This window comes from Hippopotamus amphibius, chromosome 2, assembly GCF_030028045.1.
Source record: "Hippopotamus amphibius kiboko isolate mHipAmp2 chromosome 2, mHipAmp2.hap2, whole genome shotgun sequence".
In the NCBI taxonomy this organism is placed as follows: domain Eukaryota; kingdom Metazoa; phylum Chordata; class Mammalia; order Artiodactyla; family Hippopotamidae; genus Hippopotamus; species Hippopotamus amphibius.
The window spans coordinates 149763007-149772641 of record NC_080187.1 but is presented as its reverse complement, the minus strand read 5'-3'; positions in this window follow the sequence as shown (position 1 = coordinate 149772641).

The window sequence follows — 9635 nt, the reverse complement described above, 5'->3', positions numbered from 1 at the left end:
ACACCCAGGAGGGCTGTAACTCTGAACTTGGCTGCCCTTCCCCGGGGCCGGCTCAGTGGTCCCCAGCAGAATTGCACCATCCTTCAGCATGGAGCCTGCACAAGCCAGGTGCTCCAGCTGCCACCTCCTTGGGGCGGCTGGAGATGAACTTGCTTCAGAGTCAGGGATTCTGATCTGGGCGAGTGAACGACCCTGGAGGTGTATGGCTGCTGGGCTGACCTGGCACACCTGTCAAAGCGAGAGGTTTTAGGGTTGGGGTGTAGCAGATCCAGATGAAAAGAGTCCTGCCAGATGCCATGGGAAAGCCACAGGCCAAAGTGAACAGCCCAAATACCAGCCCTGGAAATAAGTATCTCAGTCAGGGTTTTCAGGAAAAAACAAACAAACAAAGGCAGGCCCAATTCAAAGGGTACACAAATAAAGGATGTATGTACAAATGTGTATACTACCCCAGAGCCAGGGGTGAGGTGCTCCACACTTTACTCTCTGTACTGACATTTTCTTTATTTCTGTTCATATGTATGTCTTATCTGCTAGGGCTGCCTTAACAAAATACCACAGACTGGGTGGCTTCAACAGCAGAAATTAAGTTTCTCACAATTCTGGAGGTGAGAAGTCCCAGATCAAGATCGGGCGGGGTTAATTTTTGGTGAAGGCTTTTTTCTCTGGCTTGTAGACAAGCCTCCTTCTCACTGTGTCCTTACACGGCCTTTCTTCAGCGTATTGGGTTGGCCAAAATTTTCCTTCGGGTTTTTCTGCAGCATCTTCCAGCAAACCTGAACGAACTTTTTGGCCAACCCAAGATGTGCATGGAAATAGGGAGAGAGAGACTGCCCTCTCTTCCTCTTCTTATAAGACCACCAATCCTATCAGATTAAGACCCCACCTTTATTCCCTTGTTTGACATTAATTACCTCCTACATGCCTTATCTCCAAATACAATCACATTGGGAGTCAGGGCTTCAACATGTGAATTTTGGGGGTACACAGCTCAGCCCATAGCAGCGTGTCAATTCCTCAGGGCAGGGTCCAAATCTGAGCAAGGGGCACTGCCTGCCTGGAGCCAGGCCACGCCCACCCCTTGTGGGTTCACAGGACATGTCAGAGAAGATGCAAACTGGCACTTAGCCGCTGCCCTTCAGACACCGATGGGAGAAGGCAAGGGGACTGAAAAAGCATGTCACTTATTACTGTGGGGATAAACAACGGGCTGTATCAACATTGCGAATTCAATCAGGTAACAAAGATCGGAGTTGATCACGTGCAATCATCCGCTGGTTCTATAAATAGTTGTGGAGCCATTAGGAAAGGTGACCTGTCAGCATCACGTCCCCAGAAGACAGATGGGTTAAGTGGATGACATTTGCTCAGGACACAGAAGCTGTCCAGTGTCATAACCTGACACCAATTACGTTGTCCCATGGGACTGCACTTGGTGGCCCCATGCCTCCATCAGAGCAATTTACAAGCTTGCCAGAGGGAGATGATGCATATGTGCTAAGAAATGATTAACACCAAAACCACTACCAGGGCTGGAAAGATGCATGGAAGGGATGGGATTCATGGAATATTGTGGTGAGAACTTATCTTCCAATATTTAAATATCTCTAATCTCTAAGAAACATTCCATGAAGCAGCACCATTTCAGATAAAAAAAAGAGAGAATATTTGTCAAGAGAATGCATCATTATTGCATCATACCTCTATAAGCCATCATACCAAGTCTGCTGTATCACTTTTATAATATGATGCTGATGCTGTTGGTCTCACTTAGATCTCCTATTCCCTTAACTATTTGGTGTGCACCCCCTGCCCACTCCCCGCCCCCGGCCTCTGCATGTTTTGATCCTAGCAGCTTACACCTACAATTTCTTTCTTGGGCTACTGCAGCTGCTTTACCCATGCGTGCAGAGAGTTCGAAATGCCTAGAAGTTTACGTCAAGGACTCTTACCCTACCCAGATTGCAAAAGATGCTAAAATTAGGAGAGTCACTGTCAGGAAAGCATGTTCTGCACAGGAGGCCAAGAGTGGGACTGGACAACCTTTTGCTAGTGCCGAAGAGATTAGATATGCCACTCAGCCATCTCAGCAGAAGCCAGGAATAGAAATGAGATTATCCAGAAAAGATCTTTGGAGGACTCTCTTATCTAATGGAGTGAGTGCCTGCGACGTACATGGGTAATGCACAAAGGTTTTGAGAATGTTACATTAGGAACGCTGCCGGCTGGAACCGAAAGGGACAGAGATAAGATAAAGTGAAAGAAGGCTGTTGGACTCCTCTAAAATTTCTACATGCAGAAACAGGCTGATAAAACTAGTCAGCTACAAATGTGTTCTGCCCTTCAAGACAGCTGGAGAATGACCCTGAGAAGAAGAGCTCTGGCTCAGAGGGCAGAGCTATGTGGAGCCTTGAGCCACAGCTTATTTCTAGACCTTGAAAACTAAGTTTTCCCAGTTGGATTTTGAAATTGCTTGGGACTGGTGATTCCTTTCTTCCTTCCATTTTTTTTTCCTCCTTCGAAATGGGAATGTGTGTAGCTGTTATCCTATGCCTGTCCCACCACTGTACTTTTGGAGCAGATAACTTGTCTTCCAGGTCCATAGATGGAATTTTACCCCAGGGTCGATCATATGCAAAGTTTTAGCCATACTTCACTTAGATAATTTAGAGGATCAGATTTTGGACTTTGAGTTAATGCTATAATGGGTTGAGAATTTGGGGCATGTTGGAATGGGGTGAATGTATATAGGATAGAGATGAATCTTTGGCGGCCAGAGAGTGAACTTCAGTAGTTGAATAATACCTCCTTAAGAAGTCCACAACTGAATCTTTGGAATCTGTGAATGTTATCTTATATGGCAAAAGGAACTTTGCAGATGTGATTAAGTATCTTAGGATGGTGAGATTAGCTTGGGTTCTCTGACTGAGTCCTAAATGTAACCACAAGTGTCCTAGAAGAGTAAAGACAGAGGGAGACTTGGCTATAGTGGAGGAAGAAGTGTGACCACAGAAGCAGACACTGGAGTGATGAGGCCAGAAGCCAAGGAATTCTGGAAGCCTCTTTAAGTGAAACAGGCAAAGAATGAATTCTCTCATGGAAGCTTCAGAAGGAACCAGCCCAGCTAACACCTTGATTTTAACCCCTTAAGACTCATTTTGGACTTCTGACCTCCAGAACTGTAAGAGAATATATTTCTGTTCTTGTCAGCCACTAACTTTGTGGTCATTTGTTACATAGGCAACAGGAAGTCACTGTAGAGGTTTAAGATAAAGGCATTTCTGTACACAATCCTTTTGATCGTTACATTCGATGTATAAAAGACACAGGCTATTTTGCTCTATTTCCCCAGGTTTGGAGAAATGGAAACAAATCAATCAAAGGTACACAAGAACATGATGTCTAGCTGCTAGAGGAGGAGGGACACACGGGCAAGCTGTCAGAAAAATGCACCTTACAAGGGAACTGAAAACCAAACTGGAGGTGGAACAAGAGCACACCAGCTTGGGGCACTGATGCAGTCAGACAAAAGCAGCTATATAGTTATAGAATTGGAGGGGAGAGAAATTGCGTGAAGATATGGAAAGTTTCATCAGTGGTCTTGCTGAGGCTGTAGCATCAAGAACTGCAGCGTGGAACCTGCTGATCCACTAGGCATGGCAGTCACAGCCCTGGTGCTGGCAAAAAACAGCAGCAAGAGAAACCAGAGCAAGGGCATCACTAGAGACCATGAGAGATAATGAGAGGAGAACAGGGGCAAGGCTGTTCTTGTCCTTACACTAAAAGATCCATTATTTGCAGTAACTTAGTGAACTTCTGTTCCTTATAGAATCACTCTCAGAAAGAAAACACCTGAAAAACATCTTCATTTCTGGAAGGCAGTGCACTGAATAGTGCCAAGAAGGGCACTAGCTTCCTACTGGTTATGAGGAGCAGGTTAAAAAAAGATAATGGGGGACTTCCCCAGAGGTCTAGTGGTTACGGCTCCGGGCTTCCACTGCAGGGGGTGGGTGTTCAATCCCTGGGCTGGAACGAAGATCCCACATGCCATGTGACGTGGCCAAAAAAAAAAAAAAAGATACAAAGATAATGCTACATTGTTATGGTGTATATACATAATGCTATATAACGCAGTGTGACCCCATAGGAAAACTCAGACTCTGGAGACATGGATGTGGGTTCGAATTCTGAGTTCCCTCTTTACTAGTGGAGTGAACTACTACTCTTTACTACTTGAAAAAGTTGCCCCTGCTGAGACTCAATCTCCTTGCCTATAAAATAGGGCTAATTATGCCTATCTCATGGGGTTGGTATGTGGATCAAATGAAAGAATGTCCCTTTTCTGGCCCAGATCTTTCCCATTCTCCCATGAACACAGGGACAAAACACACTTGGAAAGCTTACATTACTCCTGGTCTGCTCAGAGCCTGCTCTCCGATTTTTTATCTCCTTTGCTAACCCCAAACAGGCCCTGTGCCTGCTTGGATTCAGCTTGCTTTCAGACTCCCCTCTTTGTCTGCAACCTGTGTTCCCAAGTCACCTGCTTGGCTCATGGGTTCAGTGTGCATACGGGGATCTGGAGTTGAGCCTCCCAGTCTTGGTCCCAGTCTGGCCCGCAGGTCTCTCTGTTCTTCCCCACAGGTCAGAACATCCTTCTAGTATCCTCCCTGTGCTGACTCCTGCTGTGCTTTCCACTGAAAGGTAAATGAGGACTGCACAGCTACCCTCCACACTTGGCCATGACTCCTCAGGCCTCTGAGAGGAGGATGTCAAGTCCTGTCCATGACCTACTCCCATCATTTGCCTCAGATCTTTCCAAACTTACAGGAAACAGGAGAGAGGCATTTTTCTTATCTCAGACGTAAAGGAAAACAGAGATGAATAGGATTGCTCAAACAGTAAGGATCATGGCATAGCCAGGAGTCCAGTTATATTTGGAACAGGAATTTCAGGAGGAGGGAAGAGAAGAGAAGACATGATAACAGAAGAAAAGTTCCCTGAGCTGAAGAAAGCCTTACATCTATAGCTTAAAAGAACTAGTTGAATATAATGGACTTTTAATGGAAAGAGACCTACACCTACATTTTTCTTGGTGATCTCTGATTTTCAAAGATAATGGAGGAAAAAAAAGCTATGAGGATGTGGAGAGAGAGAGAAAAGTAGGCTATTCACAGAGGATAAGAAAATAATGTCAATAGACTGGCGTCAGAGTCTCCTCTATAACACTAACTCCCTGAGGATGGGGAGCAACATCTTTAGGATTTTGAAGGGGAAGATTAAAAACAAAGAATTCTGTACAAAATAATGCTATTCAGCTGTAAGAGCAACGGAAAGACATTTTCAGATATCAAAGGATTTGAAGTACCCATCTCAGGCATACAAGTAATCCATCCATCCAGCCAAAAAAAAAAAAAACTTGCTTGAAGAGGTACCTCTATCAATCAATGAATATTGATATAAATGAATAAATGAATACATTTATTCATACCAATAAATGAATCAAAGTGAAGGATTCAAGGGAGAGCGAAACATGCAGAGAATAATAAAACCTATAAAATAATCTACTGTGTAAATAATTATGATAAATATAGGTATAAAACAATGTAAATATTAAAAAGAGAATTTTAAAAATAAAGTTACATAACATACAGACTTTATAAAAATAATTTGTATTTAAAATTCCACATTATTTCCATAAAAAATTAGTGGAGGGAAGGCGGAAGGAAATCAGAATATAATAAACTTTTAATATTATTTGGGTAATTTAAATATTTTAATAACTTTAATTCAATAATTTAATGCCAGTTCTATTTTAATATCGATAAAATAGTGTAGGTTAAGATATGTGTTTGAACATTTAAAGATAACACTAGGAGAATGATATAAAATAATTGAATAATATAATTAGCTGAATAGACATTTTTATTTCCTGTAGGGAATATACATTATTTTCAATGTTCATGGAACATTTACAAAAATTGATTTAGTATTGATTTACAAAGAAAACATCCATACATTTTTAAAAAGTAGAAATTTTACAGGCTGTGTTTTCCACCCACAATGGATTAAACAAACTAACAAACCAACAAGCTATTTGATTTAAATAACACTAAAAAATAATTATTGAGTTAATGAGAAAATTAAGCTGCAATTACAGAATATTTAGAAAATCACTCTAATGAGAATATTACACATTAGAAGTTATGGGGTGAGGTGAGTGACAGCTGTTTATTACACTCAGGGCCAAAATCACAGCTTCCATGGTTGAACAAAAAGAATTAAATGCAGGGGAAAAAAAATCAACTGAGACAGTTATAAAAACAGCATCAAGGAAATCTGGAAGATGAAATTAGTAAAATTAAAAGCAGAAATGAACAATTCACAAAACAGAGCACCAACAGAATTAAAAATAAACCACAGAGAAAGGTCTTTGTAATAGTTTGAACCTCCACAACCCTCTGGCAAGGTTAATCTAGAAAAAAAGAGAAAAGGCAAATATACACTTTTAGGAATGAGAAAGAGTCTATAACCACAGACACTAAGGAGATTAAAAAGATAAAGAGGAAGTGCCATGTAAAACTCCCCCAATATATTTGAGATTGAGTGATATGGATTGTTCTAATATAAATGGTCAAAATGGACTAAAAATATATTGGAAAACAAAATTAAACAGTCTCCGTGAGATGTCTGTCTACTTAGCCCAAGTTGGGCTGTGGTCCAGCAGCCAGACCAAGGCCAAGTCCGTGACACTGCCTAAAGTCCTCCAGCGCATCATGGCCTCCCTGGAGTGGCCCCGCACTGGGGGGCACCCTTCCTGGTTCTGAGAACTGGGGACAGTCGGGTGGCCACCACTAGGGTTCCGCTCTTTTTGTACATCTATGCTCCTCTTTGCCACTTTGGGATTACAAAACAGCAGGAACACATTTCTTGTTAATAGTTCTACTGAACAGCTCAAGCTCCAAGGTCACTGATTTTGAATATGTTTCCTGGGACTAAGACATCCCCCAGGTACTTATTTATGACCAAAGGGCCAGTCTGCTCATGCCTTCCAGATGGAAGGCCCCCTAGAGGGCCGAGGATGCCACATCACCTGGGGAAGCTGGTGGACAACGAGGAAGTTTACTTTACAGCATAGTGGCTCTTCCAGGTGTGGGCTCTTCCAGCCTTCCAAAGTGCTCTGTTAAGAGACCCCACGTCACAGCTCCTTAGATTTGCTCCCATGTATGAGCCACATTCCTGGAACTCTAATCAGCCTCCAGGATGGCTGGATTGCAACCGATCTCAGGATCCACAGCCTCAGGGATTCAAACCATTCCTCTCTCAAGAGACCCCCAACCCCAAGCCTAATGCTTTTATTCTCACGTTGATTTTATTTCAGAGGCTTCGTTGCTCTTTCCTCCCTCTGGATATTCTTTAGGCAAATTGTGAGCTACTGAAGCAGATTTCTGGAACGTGACTCTCTGGGGGCAAACGGGTAGAGTCTCAATTGGTTTCCATTCATGAGGCTCCCAGTCTCCTCAGGCAAATATAACCGCCTCCCCCCCGCCCCCCCCCCCCCAACCCCGGGCATCTCTCTAGGACTGCTCATCAGCAGTTTATTTCCCAGAAAGAATGTTAAATTTCCACCTCTTTGAATATTCTGCTACACAGAACCAACATGACATTTTTTTTTAAATTATTTATTTATTTATTTTTATTATTGGCTGTGTTGGGTCTTCATTGCTGCACGCGGGCTTTCTGTAGTTGTGGAGAGCGGGGGCTACTCTTTGTTGCGGTGCACTGACTTCTTATTGCAGTGGCTCCTCTTGTTGCAGAATACAGGTTCTAGGCACACAGGCTTCAGTAGTTGTGGCACGGGCTTGTTAGTTGTGCCTCCTGGGCTCTAGACCACAGGCTCAGTAGTTGTGGTGCACAGGCTTAGTTGCTCCACGGCATGTGGGATCTTCCCAGCCCATGGATCGAACCTGTGTCCCCTGTATTGGCAGGCGGATTCTTAACCACTGTGCTACCAGGGAAGCCCCCCAACATGACATTTTAAAATGTCTGTCTTTATCTCATCTTTGAAGACTGTCTTCCTGTTCCCTAGGGCTGGGGCTCCATGAAACTGCACAGAGCATATGTTTTCTGTCTCTACTCATGTTACACACATGGCAAAAGGGAACACTTTCTGTTGATAGTATTTCCCCCCAATTAATGCAAATCCCCTCTGCAGAGCTCCGCAAATTGCTTTCCAGAGTTTGAAGGGTAAACTGACAAGAGCCCAAAGTTTTGCACATTCTGAAGAGATGTTTCTTTTCTAAAGAACATAATTCATTTCCACCATGAATTAAGATGTTCACATTTCCTTCTTACAAATTTTACAAGAGTTATCTAGCAGCAGGGGGGCCAACAAGCTGACATTTACTTTGCTGCAATTTTCAAAAGTAATTTGAGCCTTGTTTTGGATAATCAGTCTTTCAATATAGAATCAGAAATGATGACCTTGGACAGCATCCAATCCTGTGCCATTATTTTGAGACTGAGGCTCAGAGAGGGCAAATGATGTGATCAAGGATCCCTTTACTGGACCAGCACTCTTGAAGGCTGGTTGTTGGGGAGTGCAGTGACTTGACAGTATCCATGATCTCTCCAACAAAAATCTCTGGTTTCCTTGAATTCCTTCCAATGGCAGAAGGTAGGCTCTAGTGCCAGGACACGAGGAGGAAAATTCATCTTGTTTTTCGTCTGTGCCAGTTATAAGCTGGGCCTGTGTCCTACTGGGGACTGCATGGCAGCATAGCTTTAAAAAGAAAAATCTAGGAAATTGAGACAAGAATGCCAAAGATGAGGGCTGGTGAAGATCCTAGCAAGTAAGGGGTTGGAATCCTATTTCAATGATTATGGGGTTGGCTATTGGTTTATGGTAAATAACTTCCACCAAGTTAAGGAAGTTTTTTTTTTTTAATAATCATTTAATTTTATTTTTTTATTTTGGCCACGCCATGAGCATGTGGGATCTTAGCTCCTCAACCAGGGATCGAACCCAAGCCCCCTGAAGTGGAAGTGCAGTCTTAACCACTGGACCGCCAGGGAAGTCCCCCAGGTTAAGGAAGTTTTATCCTTATCTTGGACAAAGTACCTAAATTCTCTTAAGTCTTAATTCTTTGATATAGAAAAAAGGAGATGATAATGCCACTGGCCTCATAAGATGGTTGTGAGGATTAAATAAAACATGGGAAATTCTCAAAACAGTGCCTGACACATAGTAAATGCTTAATAAATGCTAGCTGTTCTTATTAATTCTAGTATTCTAATGATTTTCAGGATCTTTCGAGATGAACGTAGATTTTTTCACTGCCTATGAATACATATCTTAATGTTGAACCAAATTTATATCTGGGATAAACTCTACTCAGTGTACTATTTTTAAAACACTGCTGGATTCAAACAGTAACGTTTTATCTAGGGTTATTACAACGATTCATAAGAAAAACGGATATATTGTTATTTTTTATGTGCTATTCTGTTAGGTTTTTGTATCAAGGTTGTGCTAATTTCTAAGCACAAAAGGGAGATTTCTCTATAATTCTGTGTCTCTAATAGTTCAGGAAGAGGAATTATTTGTTCCTCAGAAGTGTTTTGAACTTAGCCTGTGA